Source organism: Columba livia, chromosome 3 (genome assembly GCF_036013475.1).
Source record: "Columba livia isolate bColLiv1 breed racing homer chromosome 3, bColLiv1.pat.W.v2, whole genome shotgun sequence".
Lineage (NCBI taxonomy): Eukaryota > Metazoa > Chordata > Aves > Columbiformes > Columbidae > Columba > Columba livia.
The window spans coordinates 71,991,849-72,007,523 of record NC_088604.1 but is presented as its reverse complement, the minus strand read 5'-3'; the positions used below and the strand labels follow the sequence as shown (position 1 = coordinate 72,007,523).

The 15,675-nt window shown below is 36.1% G+C and overlaps 1 protein-coding gene across 2 annotated transcripts in view; it reads left to right on the top strand.

Annotated features, from left to right (window-relative positions):
* PRKN (parkin RBR E3 ubiquitin protein ligase) overlaps positions 1 to 15,675 on the top strand; it is a 732,020-nt gene that overhangs the window by 26,004 nt on the left and 690,341 nt on the right. The gene's annotated exons all lie outside the window — the stretch shown is intronic.

Genomic DNA, 15,675 nt, shown 5'->3' with positions numbered 1-15,675 from the left:
TTAGTTCACAGGGTTGTTGTTTTTTTTTGTCATTTTTGGGGAAAAGAACCCTGTTGCTTTTCTGTTACCACGAGGTTTTGTAGCAACACTACATTGCAGTGACGCCTGCTGGGAGAGATGGAAACAGAACATCTGGAACCCTGGCTGCTTCCTGTCAGTCAGCTCCTTCCCCGAAGCCCACAGCCGGTGCCTGGGGTGGCAGTCTGGGGTGACGCAGGGTTTGTAGCTCCCCTGAGGGGCATCTGCTCTCCTTCCTTTCCGAGGAGCCCGGCTCCCCTGCCAGATTTACTGAGCCTCAGAAACTTACTAGAATGTCATTATGCATTTGGATCTTCCGTCTGGGACTTAAATTCACAGCACCGAAGAGCCTAGGTGGATGTGTAAAATAATGATGGAAGCTATTCAGAACGATGTATTGCAGGAATTAATCTTCTCCACTAAGGGGACTTATATCAAAACAAGATTTCCCTCTGTTTCAGTTGATCTACATTTTTGTGTTTACCATTCTGCAATGATTATTCAGGACTGGATTCATATCTGTTTGGCTCCTTGCCAGGAAAGGGGATTTTCCTATATGATGAAGCTTCTCAGGACCAGCTTCCAATTGTATACAAACATTGATTCTTCAGCTGAAAAATATGTAGGGGGAGCTAGAGCTTCCTTCCACTGCCAAGCTGAACTGAGTGAAATTTGCAACACATACCAAGTTGTAACTTTCAATTTTCAAATGATGTGGAGAACTGTGAAACTTGCAATTTTTTTTTTTTTTTTTTTTTTTTTTTTTTTTTTTACAAAAGTGAGAAGTGGTGGCATAATGCACTTGAGCTTCTGTAGTCCTGCTTTTGCATCTAATAGAGTTCTCTGGTTTGTAGTTTTGATGTATTTGTCTGGAGACTTGCCTCAAAACAAGCTGGGTACTTGTGCTTGTGAAATAGCTATAATTATTCTGATTTTTGTCCTGCATTCGGCCTCTTGGAGACTGAAAATTTATATAAAGCAGTTTTCTGGGCAAGATCACTAGGCTTTTGTCTGTTCTTAAAGCTACAAAAACCTATTTTTTTCTATTCAAATTCTCTGCAATTGTTTCTCTGTTCAGTTAACAAAGTTCTCAGAGGTGACACCAAAACTGTAATGGCTTCAAATAGTTACCTGTAGTCTTCCCTTTGGCCCACCTCTCTCCTCTCCTTTCCTAGCTCTAAAGGCTGTGTCTGGTGTAGGATGATGATTCTGGGGGAAGTGGTATTTTCGTTGATACCAGTAGTGCCCGATTTTTTCTAAGTATACATAATATCTATCCATAAAAAATGTGTGATGTTCAAAATTTTCTTAATTGCTGTAGACAAAGAAAATACGTTTTCTGACTTCTGAGCAGTACAGCTCTGGAAAAGATGAAAGACCCTGAAATTACCTCTCTTTATCTTTGCTCAGTAAGGGCTACCTTTATTTTCCAGACTGACAGACATTAAGCCAGCAGCCTCTCTGTAACAGTGAAACCATGTAACAATGAGGCCATGCCAGCAAAGATCAATAACTGTCACTTAGTTGAAGGGTAACAGTGTGTTCCTACCTGAACCAGTAGTTTGCCCATGACAAATAATCCTTGAAGATAATAAGATCACACTGCTTGATTTAATTTACTTTGTACAACGAGAGTATTTGTTCAATGGACCACAAAACCCTCAGGTTTAGTGTGGCTTCATATATACTTGTTCATTCATCTTATTCCAGACTATTCCGTTTTCTTTCTAGTTCTTATATCTAAAATTTCTTGCTGTATAGTATTAAAAATCATTTTCCTTTTAAAACATTCCCTATTTCAACTCCCTACAGCAAGTCCCTAGCCTAGTAAGCACCGGCTTCCAGAGAGATAAAACTCAAAATAAGTTCTGACGGTGTCATTTAATATCATCTCATGAGAGACTGGTGATGGTCTGTCTGCTACCTTTCTTTTGCTCCTGGCAGATTCTTCCATCCAATAATTTTTTACAATTAACTTTCTGTGGAAGCTACTGGAATGTCTTGCCCTGTGTTTTCTTGAGAGCTAAGACAAACCTCAAAAGGGAGCTTGTATCAGCCAGGCAAGCCTGTCCTTTCTTACATTGATATTCTGTTTCTGTCCTTAGATTCTTCATTTTTGGATAATGGACTTCTAAAATTGTATAATGTTGTTTGATCTTTGCTTAAATAAATAAGTATAAGCATAAAGTTTTACTTTTTAATATTTAACCTATGAAACAGTACAATGAATTTTATGTATCTTCCATTAATGACAGTATTATCATTGTTTGGCTGTGTAGCTATTATCCCTTACAACACAGCATCTGGTATCAAGTGAGTTAATGCTTTTGGTCTGCACAGAAACTACTTTTATGATAAAAATAAAATTACTTTTAAAAAATGTAGTTTAATTGAAATCCTATTTAAAGGGTAAAATTATGTTATGGATTATGATAAAAATGTCCCGGACGCTGATGAATTCATCAATTCCTGTTCCAGTCATGTTATAAATCTTTTAGTGGAAGCAAGGGGATGTGAATGACATCAATATTTTAAAATTACAGTGCACGTTACTTTTTATGTATGAGTTTTTTGTTCTTTGCGATGTTTCTGTGAATGGAAACATCTTTTTAAGAGCTGCTGTGGAAAAACAACACACAATGAAACCTAATTTATAAATCAAGCTGAAATCAAACTAGTTTATGCCAATAAAAAGATGTTTAAAAAATCATGATAAACTGTTTCCAAGATTGTTGAAAAATGATTTCAGTATTTATTCATTATTTATTCATTATTTATTCTCCTAGAGGAAGAAATGTGTAGTAAACAAGTGGCGGTTCAAGCTGGTACCTTTTGTAGCAATACTATATTCACCAGGCAATAGAGATGGCTTCTGTAAGTGTTGTGGCTGGTGTGATTTGTCAGCTGTGATCCCTTTGTGTGCACAATGACCGAGATGCTGTGGTGGGAGTGGAAGAACCTCTCCTCCTCGTCCTCCTACAGCATAGAGCTTATTCCTAGAAAGAAGTTGTGGCTTCAGGGTGAGGGTGGCCTGGAAGTCAGCACTTGCTTTCAGATGAGTGCTCTAATCACTGTGCTATTGTATAAATGGAGGACTCTAACACAAATTAAGTCAGTACCAGTGTGCGTCTAGGCTGGGTTTTGCATGGTTGTTTTAAAATTATAGAGTACTTTTGTGCTTGGTATTGCTTACAACATTTTACTGAGCTATGAGGATTGTTCTTTCTTGAATGCAGGGTGAAGCTCCTTGGGCTGTGATTCATGATGGGAGATACCTGCTGAAGATACTGCTATTGTTATTTGTGCTACTTACCCCCATGTGCTCTCTCTGTTTTAAGGGTTTTGGGACTTTGCTGTATATACTGCACTGAGAAACTGATAATGTTTTTGAGAAAAAGTTGTTTGATAAGAGTTTTGTTTTGTTTTTTGTTTTGTTTTTATTAATTCCTCATGTCATAATCAAGAAGACAATCTGCTGCAGTTAGTGGGGAGAGTGGCAACTTCATAATGTGGTATATTAATCAGAGTGTTTATTGCAAGAAACTACAAATGGACTGCTTTTTATAATGAGGCCCTTTATGTGTTGTCTATAACACTAAAAACTATAAGCATGCTGATCTGCTTTGTAGAGAACATGTATTTGGTATACTTAATTTAAGTGTACTGAAGGATGGACCAAACACTGCTGTGTTTTTTTTGGTTTTCTATTGACGTGCCTGACTGTCCAGAAAAGGGGGTGTACATTCTTTACTGCCAGGATATAGGAGTGAAAAGGGAAATAGAAATTAATAACTCAGGTTTTGTTTTTGTTGCAGATGGAACCTTCCCTCGCACCCCCTATATTTAGCTATGGCCATTCTAAAGGTATTGAATTACCGTGCAATTCTTAGAATAATAAATTATAAAAAGGAAGATTCCAGGAGGAGGGCTGTGGAGCGGAAATTCTAATATTACTGACGAAAGGAATCAAACTCTGAATTAGGGGAATGTTTATAAATACAGGAGTTTAAGAAGAGTTCATGAGTAATAGATGTTCTAGGCATGTTAAAGGCACCAGTAACAGGACTTGTAGATGTTCTGTAATCATCTGAATACACTGTGATAGAGCTTATAAGCAACCTCTTAGGTTTGTTAATCAGTTAATTAATCATTTAGTACATTAATTTTCATAGCCTGTTATGAACTATTTTTAATGCCAGTATTTGAGTCTGTATGGAGAGGTGGGTTCCTCAAGAGTGAAGAGGCTATGACAATGTCATAATTGTCAAAGACAGAGATTACTTAACAGAGCTTATTCAGCCCACGTCTCTGAAGCAAGAGACCAATAACTGCTCTGTTCTAGAAATTAGAGCTCTTCCTGAGTTTAGAGTTTCAGGCTGGAGAATTTAAGTTCCATTATTTAAAAAGTAATCTCCTCAGAAAATCATGTTCTCTTCGGATCTTCTGAACATGCAAATCCATGGCCTAGTGTTGTAGTTCCTGCAGCAGATCCATCTGCATGTGGCTGTCCACGTCAATTTGCTGGGTATGCTAGTGATACTTAAGAATATTGAGGAGCTTATTGTAACAGACTAAAAGCCTTTGGCTGCTGAAGCTTGAATTAGAAATGAATTTGAATCTGAAGTGTTAAACTCTATAAATAAATAAAAATAATAGTAGTTTCTTGGATATACTTGGAAACAAAACAGGTCTTGGAGAACAGAGTGCATTTTAGTAAGAGAAGACAAGTGCCACTGCCAGATAAGTGGCTTCAAGTATGTACATGTATGAAAGTTTAGATGGCAGCAGTATCAGAGGTATTATCCAGACCTTACTGTCACAATCAAAACCAGTTATTATTTATCTGCCAAAAGCAGAGTTCACAGTTTACTTTTTCAATTGGAATCTTCAAAGATGTAAAAGTCCCTAAAGAAATGCCTCTCACATTTCTCAGGAAATCTTATGCTATAGGTCCAAGGCAGTGTGTGTGGCCCTTTGGTGCAGGCTCTGAGGATTTGTTGTAGAGGTCTAGAAATCTTGGGTTGTGAGCAATGTTTCACTCATGTGAATAGTGAGAGGGGAGAAAACATAACAAGTTTTTGTACTTAAATGATTTTCTGCTGTGGCCTAGAGGATAACAAGTTGAAGAGAAAATTAATAATAGCCTTTATTCTGGTTGCCTCCATCAATATCTATTTTGCTCTATGGAGATAAGAATCTGTTTTTTTTCTGATTACTTCTGTATTGGAGGTTACTGACTCATGCTAGTATTATGATTATTTTAGGCCAGGGTTGCCATTGCTCAGGGACTCACTGTCTATAGATTGGCTGGTGGTGAGCATTTGGGATGGGATTTTTTTGCATCACTTGGTTTTGTTTTTTTCTTTGAGTTTTGGATATATTACTTATCAAACTGTCTTTATCTCAACCCATGAGTTTTCTAAATTTTGCTCTTCTGATTCTCTTCCACATCCTGCTGGGGGTCAATAAGGTACTGTGTGGTGTTTAGGTGCCTACCTGGGTTAAACTTAAAACAGTTTTTGTCTGTAGCCCGCATCAGCTGAAAGAATGTCAATAATAGCTTTGCAGTGATAATAGTATATAATGCATGGGACCATGTGGTCTTAAACTTTCTTGACCTACAAAGTACCACATTATTGGACAGCAAAGGTTAGTTTACCACTGACCCCTATCCAAATGTATTTTTGTTTACAACTAGTATTGTAATTCAGTCAGAAGGTCTGTTCAAACCATGACCAAACTAGCAAACACGAACGTATGCATAAAAACTCCTGAACTTAGCATCAGCTAATGTTTTCAAAAAGTTGTATTATCTCCCTTTAGATTTTATGGGTCGGCAGGGAAGCACAACTTTGTGTTTTGGGTTGTGGGTGGGGTTTTTTGTTTGTTTGTTTTTGTGAGAATCAAAGGAAATGCTCAAAATTTCCGTTTTTTTTTTTTTTTTTTGAATATTTATGGTCTGGCCTAAAAGTAGTACTATACCTAATTTTGTGGTATTGATATATACTTTAGATCTTATTTAGAGACTTTATAATTTTTGCAACTGGTTTCACAAGTAACTTCACTGTTTGGGTTGTAATCTATTGAAAGCATAAGAACAATACTGAAAAAGAATTACATGGATTATGATCACAGGCCACACAAAGGTCATGTGAGAGAAGTATTGGGAGCTTCATCCAGCTTTGTTCAGGGCTTGGCAAAACAAAGTTCTGAGGTTATAAAGCAGTAAAGGTGTGTTTTAGTGGAACTTAAAATCAGTTTTTTTGACTAACACAACAGTAACAACTCTTAGTCATTATTGACTTGCATTGTTTGTAGCAGTGACCTAGGGGTGAAAGGCTCCACATCTCATTTCCAACTCTCTGAGCCATGTAGTCCTCCATAATTTAATTTGATGCAAAGCAATTATCAGCTAATTGATTTGCATTGATTGTGCTGTAGGACAGAAACACTCCTGTTGCAGCAGATGAGAACTTCTTCTGGGACAGCCTTCCACCCATATTCAGAGTAAGCAGAGAAATGTTTAAAGGTATCTGACTGTAGCTCTTAATGCCCTTAGACATCAGTAGGTAGTATGTTTCTTGCTTTACTTTTTATGTCAGTGTATTCCCTCTAATCTTTCTTAAGCAGTTATTTGTCCTTATGTTGTCCATTAGGTTTTTTCTCTACTCCCTATTTCTTGAATGTTTTCTAGTATCTCTTTTCCCCCTCCCCATGATTGTTTTAATTGACAGATGACTTTTTAGTATTCCTGTTAGACCTATTTTCTATTTTTACTTTTAAATTTTTGCCATATTTGATGAACCTGTATTGCTGTTTTCCCTGGATCCCCGTTCTCTAGTCTTCTATGATCATCTTCTTCCTGCTTCTGTGGGGATTTACTTCTGTGCTTCTGCAGTTGTTGTCACAGCTGGTGCTAACAATTTTAGCTCCTTTGTAGACCTGAGTTACACCTCTAGAGTTGTCTTCAGAAAACTACATTATGAGTGTAACATTTGACCCAGGTTTGTGGTTGTTTTTATAGTGTAGATACATCTCACAGGTGTTGAATTGGGAGTTATTCAGATGGTTTCGGATACAAAATAATTTATAGTACAGTTTAAATGAGGACTTCCAATAAAACGTTTATTCTTAGTAATTGTCTATAGCTCTTTGACAACACTGTCAATGAAAGTGGTTAGTTTTACTGTTGCTCACTGATACAGGCAACTGAGAAATTCAAAGTCATTGGTTACAGTATGGGCAGTAGAAGACTGATAGGCTACTTAGGGGAATTGATAAAGGTTTTGGAAGAGCTTTGGGAAATCTTTCCACTGAAACAGTCTTTGTTGATGCAGTGGCTTAGGAGGCTTTTGCTTAGAACATTCCCCTGCTCATCTTTGTAGATTGTTTAATTCCTTGCATTTCAAGGCAGATTGTTAAGCACAGCTAAAATGTGCTCTAAGAAGATACTGGCCAAATTCTGTTGTAGGGTGGATGAAATTTCATTCTTCTATCGCATCCTTTGGCAAACAGCTATTTGAATGATATTGTAGTCGTCTTCTTAAATGTGATGTTAAGACTTTTAAAGTCACTTTGGTGCAGTTTGGTGTTTGGTTGTGGGTTTTTTGTTTGTTTTTTTAAGGATTCCAGCATATTGCAGTCCTTCTCAAAAATATTACTTGTTGCTTACTTTGCCTTTGTATTTACAAATTGAAATACTTTGTATGATTAAAAAAATGCAAAAAATTACACTGCCTGATGGAAACTCACAATAATTTTTTTTTTTATTATAGTGGTAATTTTCTTTGAATTTTCTGTGTATTGATAAAATGACTTAAAATCCTTTGGAGATCTAGAGAAGTTAGAGAAATATCCTCTGCTTTCTTGAAAGAGTGTTGTATCTGTAGTCTGGAGTTTTGGTGTGAGATGGGTGAAGAAATTGCCACTAAAAGAGTTTAATAAGATTCCTGACACTGCATTGTCATAGTGAATTCCATGCTCAATTTCAGGAGGGTACATCTGCTAAAACAGCATTAGCACCTTTGTTCTTAAGGAGTGTTTTACTGTAGAGTAACAAGGTGTTCAACAGGATGATTTTGTTGCTTTGTTGTTGTGTCCTGGGGCATGTGTGGTTTTGTGTGTGTGTTTGTGGTGTGTTTTGTTTGCTTGTTTGTGGGTTTTTTTTCCCTTTTCACTCTTACTTAATTTATTGTCTTTGGTTTTCAACCTTAAAGTAAGTGGCAAAGTCAGATTTTTTTTTTGATTTTTTTTTTTTTTTTAAGCTTAACCCTTGAAAGAATGTCTAAAGGTATTTTAGGTTTGAAAGTCCAAAAAGTCATTTGATGTATCCCCTAATAAGTGGATTTTGAGTTTGCTGGTTTAGATTTGTAATGCTTTATTCAACTGAAGAGGGTAAATATGTATTGGCTTTTGCTAGTTTTTTGGATTTAAATTTTTTTTTAAGCATATGTGTATGACATCCGATTCAAGGGACTTGGAAATTTTTAACTTGTGGTCTCAAAAATAATGTAATGTCAGACCTTTTTCTCGGGAATTATTTATATTTATAATATAAGTAATTTAAAATTAATATATTTTAAATTGTCTATGAATGTAAAGAATAAGGCATACCTGTGACTTATCTTGGGAGAGTGCTGGGCATAGTTTTTTTGGGTGCTAAGCAATTACATTGTGTCTATCTTGCCTTGTGTATTCTTTTGTTGTTATTACTGTTGTTGCTAACTATTCCTTTGCTGTCCCATTAAACTACTTTTATCCCAACCCATGAGTTTTACCTTTTTTTCTGCCCCAGTTATTCTCCCCATCCCACTGGGGGGCAGGGAGGAGTGAGTGAGTGGCAGTGTCCTACTCAGTTGCCAGCTGGAGCTAAACCACGACAACCATCTATGTAATGTCTTGATAAAAGAAGTATATTCATACTCCCTTCCTTGTTTGGCTGTTTTAAAAGAGCTAATGGAAAGTATCTTGGGAACAGAACACCAGCCCAAATTTGCCAGTGTTCTGTCTCTAGTAAAGTCTGATAGTATTTTCAGAAGTGAGTGAGCACTTTGAGGGTATTCTTCCCAATGTCTCCTTCTAGTCTCCTTTCTTTAGTCTCTTAATCCACTATGGTTATGTTGTCAGTTTTGCCCCTTGCCCCTTAGAAGAGAGTTTTCTGTTTTCAAGACAGACTGCAGCTTGATGTCATTTCGGAAGGATAAAGAACAAGGCAGACATTCAGTTATATTATTCCTCAGTCTTTCCCTGTAGTTTGATTTCTCTGAGCCAGAGTTTGAAGCTGCACTTCTGTTTACTAGGCATTGATAGTTTTGTTCTTGTACTTATATAATTTTCTTTTGAACCCATGTATAGGTAAGGAAAGAATTAATTAATCAGAAGAGACTGTGGTCATTGGAAATATGAGGAGGAGACTGTTCTGTTTAACTAACTAGTGGCAGCAAAGGACAGTTAAGGAAAGCATGATGTCCAGGAGAAAAAAAAAAAAAAAAAGAAATTTTGGAGAGGTTTTAAGGAAGGACGTGAAAACTTCAAATGGAAATGTCAAAGTGAGAAACTGATAATATTTACCAACCTAACAGTTTATTTCTAACAAAATGAATGTTTGCTATAAATTACTAAGAAAAAGATGTAGCGTTTTGTAGTTGATGCTTCTGAGCTCCATACAGAAATCTTCGGAAATTTGGCCATGTTGTATGAATCAAATCAAGGTTAATGCATAACCAGTATAATATTTGGGTTTTTGTTGGTTCTAGTTCTGATCACCACCACATCCAGTAGGTTAAAATCACTTTTCTGCTATGAGTGTACATATCCTTAACTATTTTTCTGTGAAGCAGGAGTGTGTAATGTTGGAAAGAGTGGGAACTACTGATGTACTACATAACAATGAAGATAATTTATATAGTTTTACATTATTTATATAATTATGAAGGCAAGGTGACAGCTGTTTTGTAAATAGGGATGATAATAGAAACAGGTGAAACTTAGTAAAATAATAATGGAATTAAACCTATTAAACTTGTCCTTCTCAACTTAATGAATATAGGGAAAAGTGAAATAATGTCTTATGAGTGTCTATTAGCAATTAACATTGGGAAGATTTATTTGAGTTGCATCAGTTTGTGGAAAGAACAGTGTGTAACTGCATTTTTTTTTTCCAGTTTAACTTAAACTCAACTTGCAAAACTTAAGTTCTTTCCTCTTTAGCTTCTGCAGGTAGATACAATTGGGTTATGCCATATAAAATATGCAACATAAACAGTTCCCTTTGAATACATGGCTTCTGAGAGTATAATTCAGTGCTTTACAGAACTGAAATCCTATTCAGCTGTTCTGACAGCTCCTATTAGGTGTTAAGGACCAAAAAAAAGAGGTGGTATTAATTTGTTTTGCCTGCTCAGTGAAAGTATGTAGTGTTTGCCACCCAACACGTTCTTACTACTGGGCCCTTGTAAGTAGAGCAAGGAATTACAGCCACCTCAGTTAACTCAGCACATGGAATTCTATAAAATTTAAAAGTCCTGCTATTTTATTAAAATTTTTAAAAACACTTACCAGAGGAAGAGAGCATGGCATGGCATCAAATATTTTGCCTTACATATTATTTTCTATTTTACTAGCATTCTTTCATACAGAAGTTTATGTCTAGTCAATCTTTAGGACACTTTTGTTGGGTTAGGGGTCTCGAAATTCTCTAGTAGTAGTACTGAGCAGTGGTGTGCAATGAAGAACTTAATTTGAAATCATTTTGGGCAGAATAACAGATCGATGGCAAGATTGGTTAAGTGTGTAGGAGAGAAATCAACTTATAACAGATAAGTCACTACTTGTTAATGGATTAATTAAATAGCCTAGAGCAATTCCTTAAATGATTTCTATAATATGATGCATTGATTGACAGTACTGTGATGTTCTTTGAGTCATTGTTCCTTTTTTTTCTATGTATTTGAAATAAACAACTGCTTCATACATAAGGAGAACCCAGTTTTACTGGTAGCTTATTGGTCAATGAATCTCAAGATAAAATGGTTACAAGCATTAAACCATAGAACATAGAAATGAAATGTCAACATTGTTCTTATCTGATAAATTTTCAGACATTATTTCACATCAAATCATATTCATCATTGCACAGGTAGTTAAAAGTCTTTTATCTTAGTGTATTAATATATTGCATGCTAAATAACACTTGTGAACATCTTGCAATATTACACTAGTCAGACATAATTATGGCCTCAGGTGACTCGGGCTATTTCACAGCTTGTAATCACATACTTAAGGATCTGAAAAAGTATGAAAGCAGAATTATTAGCTTGGATATAACTAGGAAGATCATGAAAATAAATAATAGGTCACTTAGGATAGTGGAGACTTGAACTTAAAAAAGCAAACAAAAAAACAACAACAAAACCCACATAAAGCACAGAGAAAGAGACTTTTTTAAAATGCCAAATGTATTTCAACGATAAACAGAGAATCTGGTGTTCCAGCAAGTAGTGTTGTAATTTATATACAAGTCTTATTCAAAGCAATGTTAAAGATAATAATCTTGATTTCCAAAGTCTCCCAAAGTGATAAATTAATTTAGATTTCAACATAGGTTGAATATCCAACTGCAAATCACTTCAAACGAATCAGTCTGTTCTACAAGATTGTTTTCAAAATGTTTCTAATTAATTTTGTCAGACTTTCATTGGTTTGTATGAGAGCAGTAATTCACATAAATATTTGAAAGAACGCGCTGCCTGTTAGTAATTAATTTTTGTTTTTCATTCTGGTACTAGGTATATATTTTGGAGAAATATGCACATAAATAACTTCATGTGGCTCATATTTGAATAGTGTGTGTAAGGAGTAAATGACAAGAATTAATAGAACAATAGTGGTGTAAAATGGTGTAAGGTTCATGCTATCAAAGTGCAGCTAACTTTAAATAGATTATCATCACAGTATTTTACTATATACTTATTAATCTTTATGGGATTAGAATGTATTTTAAGCACTCTAATTTGCATATATGCCCTATAATAATACATTGCCACTAGGGATCTTACATAAATAGACATATTCAGAAACTATAATTTTCCTACAAGTTCAGTTTTGTCCCTGACCACTAGGCAGATCATGAAAATATTACTCTGGTTACCATTTGCTTTTATTCAATTAATGAATAATTATGAGAGAGCCTTCTTTCCTGAAGTGCAGTTATCTCATGTTTTTAGTGGCTTGCAGTTCATTATGTTTCTAAATGAAAAATAAGACAAGCCAAGGAATAAATGCCATTTGGGATTACAATTGATGATGACCCCTAGTCTGGCTGATCATTTCCAATATTTCTTTCTTGTGGTTCTAAAGATTTTCAAAGTAATTGAATCTTTTCTTATTGTGACTGAACTCCAAAGGAGCTGTTTCAATTCCCCTGTTTCTGTTATAACTGTAAAATTAATTTTTTTTATCCCGGGGCCTCTGTGTTAGCAAAATTTCTTAGACGCAAATTAAATATGAAAGCCTTCTAACTGGGAAGAAGAGAGATTTAGCTTCACTTTACTAATTGCATCTGATAAAAAAAAAACAACTCTTATAAAGCTGTAGGCAAGGAAAGGAATTTGTGAGCTTGCCATTTAAAACAAAAGCAAAACCAAAACCCAAACAACTAAACAAAAACAAGTCCACAACAAAACAAAATAGCTACAGTTCAAGCTACAGGAAGAATTGTTGACAGTACTCTGTATACTTGTATTTCTTAAAATGTGATCTTGTTTAACATTCCTAAAAATTTTATAGGAAAATCCAACTGATTTGCCTTCTAAGACTCGTAAGGCTCTTTGGTTTTTTACCTGAAAGTCAGCTCAGTTCTGAATTGAAAATGTGTTCTCTGAATCAACTTTTAAAGTTAATGGAGTCTAACACTGTCTGTCTGAAGTGGGAAAAGAGCCCACATTTTCTGAGTTTTTCAGTGAGTAGTCTTTGGGACTACTTGTCCCAAGGGACACAGGTACCTTGTGTAACTGTGCTGCACTGCAATAATACCTGCTGAGCACAAGTCAAGGTGAGGGCTCATTTGATGGAAACAAATCTGATAGAGAGATCTCATTTATTGGTGCTAGAGAACAATGAAAGAATATTTGAAAGAAAGGAGAATCAGCTTTTCTTTTGCTGTGTTAAACTAAAAGGTGTTCTTCATGGGCATTTGACAGAAATAGAGTAGTAAAACCCTGTCTAAAACTGGAGACATACTGGCATGAAAATCTCATTGTACTAGATCCTGTGGTGTTAGAGTAATGGAGCAGGAAATGTATCTGTGTTACCTGAAAATGTTCAGATTTTTACTAATACTCTATAGATCCAGTCCACTTAGGAAACAACTATGACATAGAATGGTGACATGAATGAATATAGAAAATTTCAGGTTTATACATATGTGTTTACTTGTTTGTTTGGGGATTTTGTTGTTGTTTTGTTGGTTAGTTGGTGTTTTTTATGTTTGGTTGTTTTTTTTTAAGTACAGCTAACACAGTCTGTTACTCAGTAAAGTTCTTTCTCTGGAAACTGTACTCAGAAGAAACCACAGGGCATGAGACACTCTTTTACTGCCAATGAGTGACAGGCCTATGGCTGCCACAGACCAACATACAGCTGTTCTTGCAACAAATCTATGGATTTAATACTTGAAGAAAGCATGATAAATATTTCATTTCTGACCTGCCCTGATCTGCTCAGCCTTGAAACATTATTACCTGAATCAATGGCAATCTTTGCTATTAGACTTCAAATTAAAGAATTAAAGTAATTCTGTGATATTGTGTGTGTGTGTGTGCGGGCACGCGCATCGGAGGAGGGGAGGGCACAATGAGCAGATATCATATCTTAACAACTGTAGATTTCTATTCCTCCTAGTTTGAACTGCAGCTTCTTGAAATGCAATTAAGCATTTGCTGCACAAAAAGTTTTCAGAAAGCTGGCTTAGAGAGAATAGTACAGGAAGTGGCAGGACTAATCTGTCAGTTCATAACTAAAATTCATATGGAAAGGAACTGGAAATTTGATGGAAATATGGCTATCTGGTAGTTCAGTCTTCGTATTGATGGACAAATCTGTTTCAGAGGACCAGGCATATAAAACACACTATTTTAGTTGTTGCTAACACTTGCATCCATATCTTAGAAAGCATAATATATTCTGGGCTTTGTCTATCAGCCAGATGTCTAATAAGTGTGTTTTCTGGAGAAGCAGGTGCTGCAAGACTACTGTGGAGAAAAGCAAAATGAAGGGTGCATCTTATAAGTGGCCTCACTTGGTATAGTTAGAGGATAGCTATCATTGTCAAGGTGTCTACTCAGGCAGCATTCTTTAAGACGAAAGCTTGCAGCCAACATTGAAGCCAATTCCCTGGTTCAGCACACTCAGACGAAGAAGCTGAATGGTGTGTGGGAGCTGGGTCTTGGTTCTGCTAGTGTGGATCCATCCTAACACATGGTATTTGTAATCAGACCATCAGCGCAGCCAGGTGTGTGGGCTTAACTAATGGTGTACAGCAGAGTCACCTTTAGGCTTTGTAAGAGGTTGATCACTGCTGAGCTGGGAGAGGGGCAGCCTTGTATCAAAGCTGACACACTCGGAAGGCAAACAGTGCGCTCCAGGACCCTTCTGTTTTGTTTGCCTTTGTGAAACTAGAATCACCTGATTTTAGTAACAGTAACAAGTCTCTAAGACAATGTCTACAGGTGAAAGTTGCATCAATATTAGGTAGAAAACTTCTTAATTAATTCAGTGATGATGCCTTCCGTTGGTTTCTAAATTGATTAAACCGAAAAATTTATATTTTGTGCCTAGAAAGGCTAGAGGTGAGGAAAGAACAAGACAAAGAAATAGCTCGTGCACCACAGAAGCTCTAATCATCCCATTCTTGAAAGCCATTGGGACTTGGTGCTTATAATGATAGTTTTCAAATACTTAACTACAACGGGAAAACACTTGGCTTGGAGTGCTTTGACGTATTAATTTCTTTAAAGTCAAAAGGCTACTCATGCTCTTGAGCACCGTACTCTTTAGAAAATGTTTGCAAGATTGGGTTTTTATGAATACAGTCTTCATAAATAGAGGTTTCATAAGTTAGGTATGAAAGCATTCTCCAAGAAGGGTGATGACTTCGAACAGTAGCTGGTGAGTGTGTGTGTGCTGTGTGAGGAGCAAAGTAGGAACACAATATGCTTGTAACCTCCTGGCAGCAGCTGTTCAAAAAATGTTTCTCTGCTTCCATCCCTACAGAGAATTTGGCTTCCAGATATAAACACTATTAAGTCAGTAGGTAATCTTATTTGCTAAAAATAATGACTGTTGGTAAATAGTAAGATGATGTACTATTCTTTTTTGAATCAATGACTGTTAAGTTTTCAGGGGTGAAATTGGCAAACTACTGCTATTTTGTTTGGTCTCTTAATCCAAACTTTTCAGTGGTCGTTTACAAAATAACTTCTGTGGTGAGACCAGCATGTTAGTAGACTTGACTGCTGCAAACATAGATGAGAAGGCTGGCTTGCAGGCTGCAAGGTCAGTTAGTATTCGGAGATATTTTTTTTCCATGTACATGGTGAATTGTTGCCAAGAAAAGAAAAATCTGCCATTTCAGTGTATATGTGACTGCTGTGTGCATGG